Source organism: Natator depressus, chromosome 1 (assembly GCF_965152275.1).
Source record: "Natator depressus isolate rNatDep1 chromosome 1, rNatDep2.hap1, whole genome shotgun sequence".
Taxonomy (NCBI): Eukaryota; Metazoa; Chordata; order Testudines; family Cheloniidae; genus Natator; species Natator depressus.
In genome coordinates, this window is record NC_134234.1 from 253,879,011 (window position 1) to 253,888,357 (window position 9,347).

General features: G+C 45.0%; 1 protein-coding gene across 2 annotated transcripts in view; it reads right to left on the minus strand.

Annotated features, from left to right (window-relative positions):
• MYH9 (myosin heavy chain 9) overlaps positions 1-9,094 on the minus strand; it is a 98,662-nt gene extending 89,568 nt beyond the window's left edge. For both annotated transcript variants that reach the window (XM_074941511.1, XM_074941510.1), the window contains exon 1: positions 8,936-9,094. The gene's annotated coding sequence lies outside the window, so the exon portion shown is untranslated. The remainder of the gene's footprint in view (positions 1-8,935) is intronic.
• Positions 9,095-9,347: the final 253 nt, after the last annotated feature.

The following is a 9,347-nucleotide window of genomic DNA, read 5'->3' on the forward strand; positions in this document are numbered from 1 at the left end:
AACTTCAGCACCTATAAATACTGAGGCCTGGTCTACACTACAGAGTTAGGCTGATGTAAGGCATATTATGTCAACCAGCTCTGTAAGCGTCTACACTAAAATATAGCTCTCACTGATGTAATTCGCCCACTACACCGACTTAACTCCACCTCTCATGGAGGTGGAGTTCTTAGGTTGATGTAGTCAGGTCAACACACAGTGTCAGCATAGATACTGCACTGCTTACATCGACTGTTGCTCCCTTTCAGAAACAGTCCCACAATGCACATCACTGGCAGTTAAATCCTGGTGAGGCTGACAAAAGGCGTGTAGTGTGGAGGTTTAGAACCCGTTCAGTTACTGCAGTGGCTATATGTCCATGTAATTTAGGTGAACTTAATTTTGTAGTATAGACTTGCCCTCACACTCTGAAGACATATCTAACACCTGCAAGGCTTTGCACTGCTCCACCCCTGCATATTTATCTAGTTGAACCCTGTGTGCACCCCACACTTTGCTATTTCCACTTGTTTCTGCTACATTGAGCTTTCCCCTGCCATGACCTTAAGCTAACTTGCTTCTTCTGGTTAGTCTTCCAGCCCTGACCTTTACCTTTTCCCTCCTTCCAAAGAGGAAAGTATTCAATTTTAATAAGGAGCCTAGTTGTGCACACAATAAGCCTCTTGATCTTTTACTGGTTTAGAACCTGTCCTCCCAAACCCTCCTCTTAAATGTTTTAGAGCAGTGGCTCTCAACCAGGGGTGCACATATCCCTGGTGGTACGCAGGTCTTCCAGGGGGTACTCAATGTATCTAGATCAGTGTTTCTCAACCATGGGAATTGCAATCCCCAGGGGGGTCATGGGACATATTGGGGGGCGGAGGGGGTGTCGCAAGTGCAGTTCATGTGGTATCATGGTGGTAAGCAGAGCAATTGCCCAGGGGCCCATGCCACAGGGCGCCCTGCAAAGTTAAGTTTCATGCTTCAGCTCTGGGTGGTGGCAGGTCTCAGGCTTCAACCCCACCGCCCAGGGCTCTGACTTCAGACAAGGCTCACAAGTATCACGCTGAAATGTAAGCATAAAATAAATTGATTGGAATATAAATATTGTAATCATATGATGAAAATGAGAAAGTAAGTACTTTCAGTAATAGCGTGCTGTGCCCCTTTTATTTTTATGTCTGATTTTGTAAGCAAGTAGTTTAAGTGAGATGAAACTTGGGGTATACAAGACAAATCAAACCCCCTGAAAGGGGTACAATAGTCTGGAAAAGTTGAGAACCACTGCTCTAGGGCACTTATCACTGTAAATATTTGAGTGCTTTTCCCACTTTGTCACCCCTCTTATGTCTCCTTTACTCTGGAAACTCATCAGAGCAGGAAACTGGTTTTTACTAGTCTGAAGTGCTAGTGCTGCTCATAAGTAATGGTCTCCAAGTACAACAACATGGGGAGGGATTCAACTCAAGCACCAGGAAGTAGCTAACTCATGCTTACAGGAAACATGTTCCCCTTCCTGTAAGGGCAATACTTTGGAAAATATAATGTACCAGACCAAGTTTCAGTGACAAGAGAAAAAACAAAAAGAGGAGGAAGTAAAGTATGAGAGCATTCTCACTCCTCATAATCAAGGAGTAATAGCCTTCCCACATGGGCCACAATAAACTTACCCCATCCACAATGCTTATGGTGGAGAGGCTAAAGTCTACACGATTAATACTCCCAGTACCCAAACAAGCAAGAGACTGACCATTACTGCATCTACCTTACAAATACAGAGTAGAGACATCACCCCACCATATTCTACCAATATCAGTTTCAGATACTGCCTTTTTGGCCTATATCGAAGAATCATAGTCCATACTGTCATAATCAGAAGTCCATAAAGGAAAATGTAAAGTATTTTACATGGCAATTACCAGTGGGGGGGAGGAGAAGGAGAAGGAGAAGGAGGAGGAGAGAGATGGTTGATACAACTACATATTTCCAGATTTAATATTTACAATGCAATACATATCTGCATATATCAATGTAACGTTATTAAAAAATCACATATTAAGTCTTAATGAAGTTATTTGGGAATTCCACTTTTAGGTGGCTGAATCATGACCACACACGAGTGTCAATATTACGTGTGTGCGCGCGCATTTCACGTTGCCTGCCATACAATGTCTTAAACTGCAAGCTCAAATTCTTCTGTACAAGACTTGTGTCGGGAAGTTAAAATAAAGCAGATAAAGAACATTTTAGCATGCAATAGGAAGTTTAAACGTTTATGATGTTCTAGTATTAACATTCACACTGCAATAGCACCTAAGGCAATAACCAGTTTGGCACCCCATTTTGCAAGGCATTCTACAGACACAGCATGACAGTCCCTGCCCAACAGAGTTTACAGCCAAAAAGCCCTCACTATTTCATCCTAAAGTTCACTTGGGAAACCATACCATTTTATAGTCAGTTACCAGCTACATTTTGGGGATGGGGCGGGGGTTAACAAATAACTGTTCTGGTTACATTTCAGAGCGCAAGATTAAACCATCACCATGACTATTACAGTGTTGCTGTAATATCAGATCAGTGACTCCAGTTCACTTCTGCTCAAAGCAGCACCAAGTATGCCACTAAAACCACTCAGACGCAAGAGCAGCCATCCTCTTAAGAGGAAAAGAGCCAGCATTCTAACAGCAAAGCCACCTGCATATCCTAGACATCCAGGTTGGTCAAGAGATAGCATAAACTCAAGTAAACAGGTGAAAACTCAAGGCACATTTAAGGGAGTTATCTTAAATTGTGTTGTATCACTAAACCCAATTACAGAGAAGTAAACTACAAGAATATATTTTACTTAAGAATAAACAGGAAATTGCAATCTTGACTATCTGACAAGAAAAGCAGTTCCTATCTGAATACAAGAAACCAAAGTTGTAAGCTTTGCCTACACCAAAGATTTTTCTATCAAAAATAGAACCTGCCTTACATCCGCTTTGCATGCATTCAAATGAGAATTGTAGTTCCTGTGTCTTCACCTACATCATATGGATTTCTTGCTGAGATTGATCAGTAAAACTGTAGCTTTTGATGAGCAACAGATTCATGCCGATCTTGATCATTACAAACGTTTCTAAACTGTTAAATTTCTCTCAACATATACTACCATTCATTTGTTACAGATTGTTGCTGGTCACCCATCCACCTGGCTCTAGATTCTAGTCTTTACTAAAGTGCCTAAATAAGCTGCTTGTGTACTTTTGAAGGAAGATGAAACCTCAACCCCGAGCACAGAGCTCCAGCAACACAAATCCCACAGGAGTTATGAAATATGCCTTTGCATACCCTGCTCATACCACCTTTCCTCATCCAACGTAATGCATATCTATCGCCTGTGTTTCCTGCTACCGTATGCGGTGTTGTTGTAACCATGTTGGTCCCAGGGTACAAGAGAGACAAGGTAGCTGAGATAACATCTTTTATTGGACCAACATTGGTTTGTGGAAGGTACAAGCTTTTGAACTATACAAAGCTATTCCTCACATATGGGAAACTCTTATTTCAGATACATATGCCAGGGAGTTCTATAGTTACAATTTTGTTGTGCTTAGACACACAGGTGACATTGACATAAGCAATACATAATGCAAGAGCAAAAGAACTAGTTTCTAAAGTAACTGGCAATGAAATTGTTCAGAGTTTCATTAATGGAAAACTGCAAACTCCACTACCTCTTTGGTCTTCTTTAGGAAGCTCAGGGAAAAAGAAGCATGCTGCCTGGGACAGTAACAGAGTCAAGAGGCAATGACTGAAAGCAGGTATATGGTGTATGCTGTGGAGGGAATCTGGGTTGGTATCAGATCAGAGGTTGCTATGCCACTGCAGTACTCTTGGATAACAGGAATCACTGCTGAGAAGATCAACATTTTGGGAACTCAGTACAACTTCCTACAGCCACCAAGTGACTTAAAAGGGAAAGTGTGCATGAAAGATAAACCATAACTAAACACGGGCATAGAGATTAACACAAACCTGTAGTTAATGTACTCCTAATTTACTAGGACACACCCATCAGTAATAACTTCTAGGGTAGACATTGCATTTGCAGGTGACTACATACAGTTGGTGTTATTGGATACCACTCTAAGATAGGTTGTTAGTTTCCACATCCTTTTGCACCAGAAGACTGAATTAGTCCTACCGGACAGCATGCTCAGACCAAAAAGAAACTGAGGATGCAAGGTCACCTCAAGCCAGCACACAACTAGATTGATTGCCAGCAAAAACAATGCTGCTGCAGGCAATGCAATACCATTACAGCTTTATCCCAGCCCACAGGAATTACTGAAAATGAACACAAGGAAAAATTTTCTCTAACACTTATTATGCAATGCTGCTGTTTGCATATATGCTTTAAATTGCAAATAAACATCAGGCAAGTGGGTTAACAAGATATCCACATCAGAAGTCAGGAAGAACCCTCAGTGCCATCTCACACCCTTCGGATTAAGCACTGCACTTACAATGCACAAGACCATGTTCAATTTTACATTCAGTCTGGAGGATTCAGACATCTTTCAGAAGAGGTTCACACCAGTTTCTGGACCTTGAAGTTTAGCTGTTAGAGAGCCTCTCCTCTAAGACGACCTGAAGATGTCTTGTAAGAATGTAGACCTACTATAGGAAGATTTTTGCACCATAACTCTCATTTAAAGAGGAATTAAGTCCTAGATTAACCACAGGAGCGTTCCTGTACCTCCAGCAAGTCCATTTTATGATCTCACCATGGTAAAGTCATACAGATTCCTAAAAGTTACATAATCCTGGGCAAGAGAAAGATTCAGAAGGCCACTCATACTCAAGAGTCTTAAAGTCATTCCAGCCTAATTAGAAGGTTAGAGGTAGCAAAACTCAGAAGAAACTAGTCACACCGTTCATCTCCCAGCAATTTAGCATATTGAGAAGGTCATGAGACTGACACCTCCCACAGACTGGTGTCCAATCAGTGTCTGAAATATTTTAGACACTATAGCAGCTTTCTCTCTCACATTTTCAAACAGCAAGCCATGCAGGCACGTACACTCATGTTCTCACCTTCATGGAGATAGTTTGGAAGAGAATTATCCTATGAAATAGGATTTATTGCATCATTTAATATGGCATTTTTAAAGCAAGACCAATAAAATAATGCTTTGTGCTTTCATACTGCCTGTTACAGTACTAATACTAGGCCTCAGCAGTCAGACTAGGAGCATTTGCATTATCAGTATGCTTGACTGCTTTGAACACCTGCAGCTCTTGACTACACAGAGAACACCAGAAAAACTTACAACTTAAGAGAAGTACTAGTTGCCATTTACTACAGAGTTTTAACACCAGACCTTCAGTCCCCTGGCATTTTTCATACCAGGGAAACAAATGCTTAGGAGGACATATGGGATAGGTTTACACTGCAATTAAAAACTCATGGCTCACGGGTATGGGCTCACAGGACTCAGGCTAAGGGGCTGTTTAAGTGCAGTGCAGACACTGGGCTGCAGTCCAGGCTCTGGAACCCTCCCACCTTGCAAGGTCCTAGAGCTCGTGTCAGGGTTCCTTCCCCACTCTGAACTCTAGGGTACAGATGTGGGGACCTGCATGAAAAAACCCCCTAAGCTTATTTTTACCAGCTTAGGTTAAAGCTTCCCGAAGGTACAAACTATTTTACCTTTTGCCCTTGGACTTTATTGCTGCCACCACCAAGCGTCTAACAGGGAAAGAGCCCGTTGGAAAAAAGTCTTTCCCCCCAAAATCCTCCCCAAACCTTACACCCCCTTTCCTGGGTAAGGCTTGATAAAAATCCTCACCAACACTTGCATAGGTGAACACAGACCCAAAACCCTTGGATCTTAAGAACAATGAAAAAGCAATCAGGTTCTTAAAAGAAGAATTTTAATTGAAGAAAAAGTAAAAGAATCCCCTCTGTAACATCAGGATGGTAAATACCTTACAGGGTAATCAGATTCAAAACACAGAGAATCCCTTAAAACCTTAAGTTACAAAAAAGGCACAAAAACAGGAATATACATTCCATTCAGCACAACTTATTTTATCAGTCATTTAAACAAAACAGACTCTAACACATATCTATCTAGATTACTTACTAAGTTCTAAGACTCCATTCCTTTTCTGTTCCTGGCAAAAAAAACAGACAGAGAGAACCTTTGTTTCTCCCCCCCTCCAGCTTTGAAAGTATCTTGTCTCCTCATTGGTCATTTTGGTCAGGTGCCAGCGAGGTTATCCTAGCTTCTTAACCCTTTACAGGTGATAGGGTTTTTCCTCTGGCCAGGAGGGATTTAAAGGTGTTTACCCTTCCCTTTATATTTATGACAGCTCAGGTTTTTAATTGCAGCGTGGACATACCCATAGATGACTGATGTCTCCAAAGTGAAGGTATATGTACAGTGCCTTCCCTAATGCTACATAGTAGATAAACCGTTTCCTGGCCTTCTCATTATTTACGAGCTGCTTTACAATGCAGGCTTAGTTGTGACAATACATCGACTTGTTTTCTTTAGCCCATTCTAAGGCGGCCAATCAGAATACATCTAGAAAGGATGAGAAAAATTATGTATTCTCAACAGCCACGCCCCCCGCCTCTCCTAGGATAAAGATGTCAAGCTGACAAGGGTCTAACTACTTTACTGAAGGTTTAACTTGAACCAAACATGAGGTAAGCAGAACCATACTCCTAGTATCAATGACCTAGAAAGTTTCCTCTGGAATAAGAGTAATCAGCAAAAAAAAAAAAAACTTAATACAAGTATCAGTCATCCTATTATTTATATAGGAACAGATGTGCACTATATGGCCATGCAAGCCTGAGGACAAGGTCAGTACCTTCTCCTGAAAACTTACAATATCAGTTCTTGGCAAGACAAGTTAAACATTTAGAGAGAGGACACTACACAAGAAATTCAACTTGTTAGTCATATCCAGTTTAAAAGGTCCAGACATTTCACAGCTATTTATCTGGTACCATTCATGAGTCTACACTGATTCCAACAAAACTACTGAAAATCTTAGACAAGTGATTTTTTGGTAGTGTCTGCCTGCAGACTATACATATCTGTTGAAGTAACCCAAGCTGCTCAGGAGAAACAATCCACTCTAACTAGCCTCTCTTGATGTGACGCTTCCATGACTTAAGGTAAACTGTACAGTTTACTACAGATGTAGTTCAGAGGCAATTTCACATGGCCAGAATATCCAGCCCAGTAGTATTATGTGCCTATCTACGACTGTTAGCATTATCCTGCACAACTTCGAAGTACTTAATTACCAAAGTAGCCCCACTTACTTTTATTAAGTGTCTTTTCCTCCAAATATTACCTCTCAACACCCCACGTAGCAGAAACATCTGTTTATCTCATCTCAGCGAAGCATAAGATTTTGAGTGCCACAACTCCAGAAAGTGAGCATATGAATCAATACAAGGCTGCATCAAGGTTTGCAGCTTTCAATGGAGTGCCACAGATAAATTAACTTAGTCACATTGTTCCCTGGAGACTAAGTTAGAAAGTATCTTTACACAGGCAGAAACTGATTACAGGGCTTTTACTTTTAACTTAAAAGTAACTCAAACAGCATCACACCTATGCGTAAGGGAAGAAATTGTATTTTAAGAATTACAGATGTGTGTTTTAATCTTAGAACACCATGGTTCCTCAAGCTCCACACCTCAATGCAAATTACTCTGCACCTTCTTTACAGAGAAGGGCAGGGCGCCAGGGCTTGCTGGTTTGGACTTCTTCTAGGATAACATCCGTTCAGCTTCGAAGTTCAAACCTATCATGCGTTACTTAGCACATCAGTTTAGATAAGACAGACCTGATCAACAGTCTCTCCCACAAAAACCTAGATTCTTAGCCCACTCTGGGTGCGGCAAGGCCAGAAAGACAAACAAGAAAAAAGCAATGCAGATAAGCACCAAGGTGATTCAGCAGGAGGACGGGGCTGGAAGAGGGTACCAGTAGCCATTGTGAGAACAGCCTCCTTAACCTGACCAGCGCACCTTGTTACCACGAAACTACACTGTGTATTCGGCAGAACAAGATACCGCTGCAAGGCTCATTTCACACCGCGTCGAGGCAGATCAGGACAGGAGCACTCCTGATTAAACCCACTGGGTACGTATACGTTTCACCCTCAAGGGCTGGGGAACCTGTTTCTTTCTACGCCTAGCGGAGGCAGGTGGGCGACAAAGCGGGAGGGTTCCCCCCTGGTGCGCTGGAATGGGCTAGGAAAGCGCCGCGCTCTCCAAGCCTTTGCACGCTGCAAGCTTCATCTTGCCCCTGTCCCTCCCTCCCCGCGGCGGGAGCAGCTGGAGCGAGGCGAATGAGGAAGTCTGGCTCGGAGGGCGGAAGCCAAGCCCATTGCAATGTCTGCAGCGGGACTGTCAGCCCGTGACTCAGGCGGGAGCCCTGACAGCTGCCAAACGCTCCCTTCGCCCGCCCGTTACTCGCGCTGGCTGGCTGGCGGGCGGGCGGGCTGGGGGGCAAGGGGGGGGTTGAAGAGAAAAATTACCCCGCGCGAGCGGCACTCCCCCACCGCCGGGCAGGGACCGCCCGCGGCCCAGCGCCACCCCCCCGCCGAGAGGCGCGCGGGCACGTGCTTCGCTGCCCCGGGCCAGGGCTGGCCCTGTGGGCAGGGCTGCCGCCGCGGTTGCCCTGCACGGGGCGGGGGCGACCTCCGTGCCCCCGCGGATGCCCCCTATCCGCTCCCCGGCCGATGGGGAGAGGCGGCAGGTAACGGCTCTGCTGCCAGGCCGGGCAAACCCACGGCCCGGGACCCAGTCCGCGGGCGAGGCAAGCGGCTGCCAGGCACCGGAGCAGACCCGCCCGACCCAGCCCACTCTCAAAGCCGCCAACGCCACCCTAAGAACCAAGCGCGAGCGCTGCGTTCCTCGTCCCCGCCCGCACCTCACCTGAGTCCGGCCAAAGCCTGGGAAGAGCCGCGGCGGCGGCGCCTGCTCCTTGCGGTGAGAGACTGGTCCTCGGGGCCGGTTCCTTGCACAGACTCAGCGCTCACCCGCCGCGCTGCTCCGGCTTTAACACCTCTAACTCCCCGGCACTGCGAGGTTTCAAGCCGGGCGGAGCGGCCGCGGCCAAGGAGCAGCTCCTCCCCCTTTCCATACAGCCCACCAATAGAAACACGGGTTGCTCCTGATTGACTCCAACCATAACCAACAGCGGTCGAGGAGGAGAGCGGCGCCTCTAGGAAGAGGGCGTAGCGTTCTTCGCTAACGCTCGAGAGTGAAGGGCCCAGCCAGTGGGCGCTCAGTCAGGGAGGAGCGCAGATTGACAACTAGTCCAGCCAATGAGAACAAGAGTAGGCCA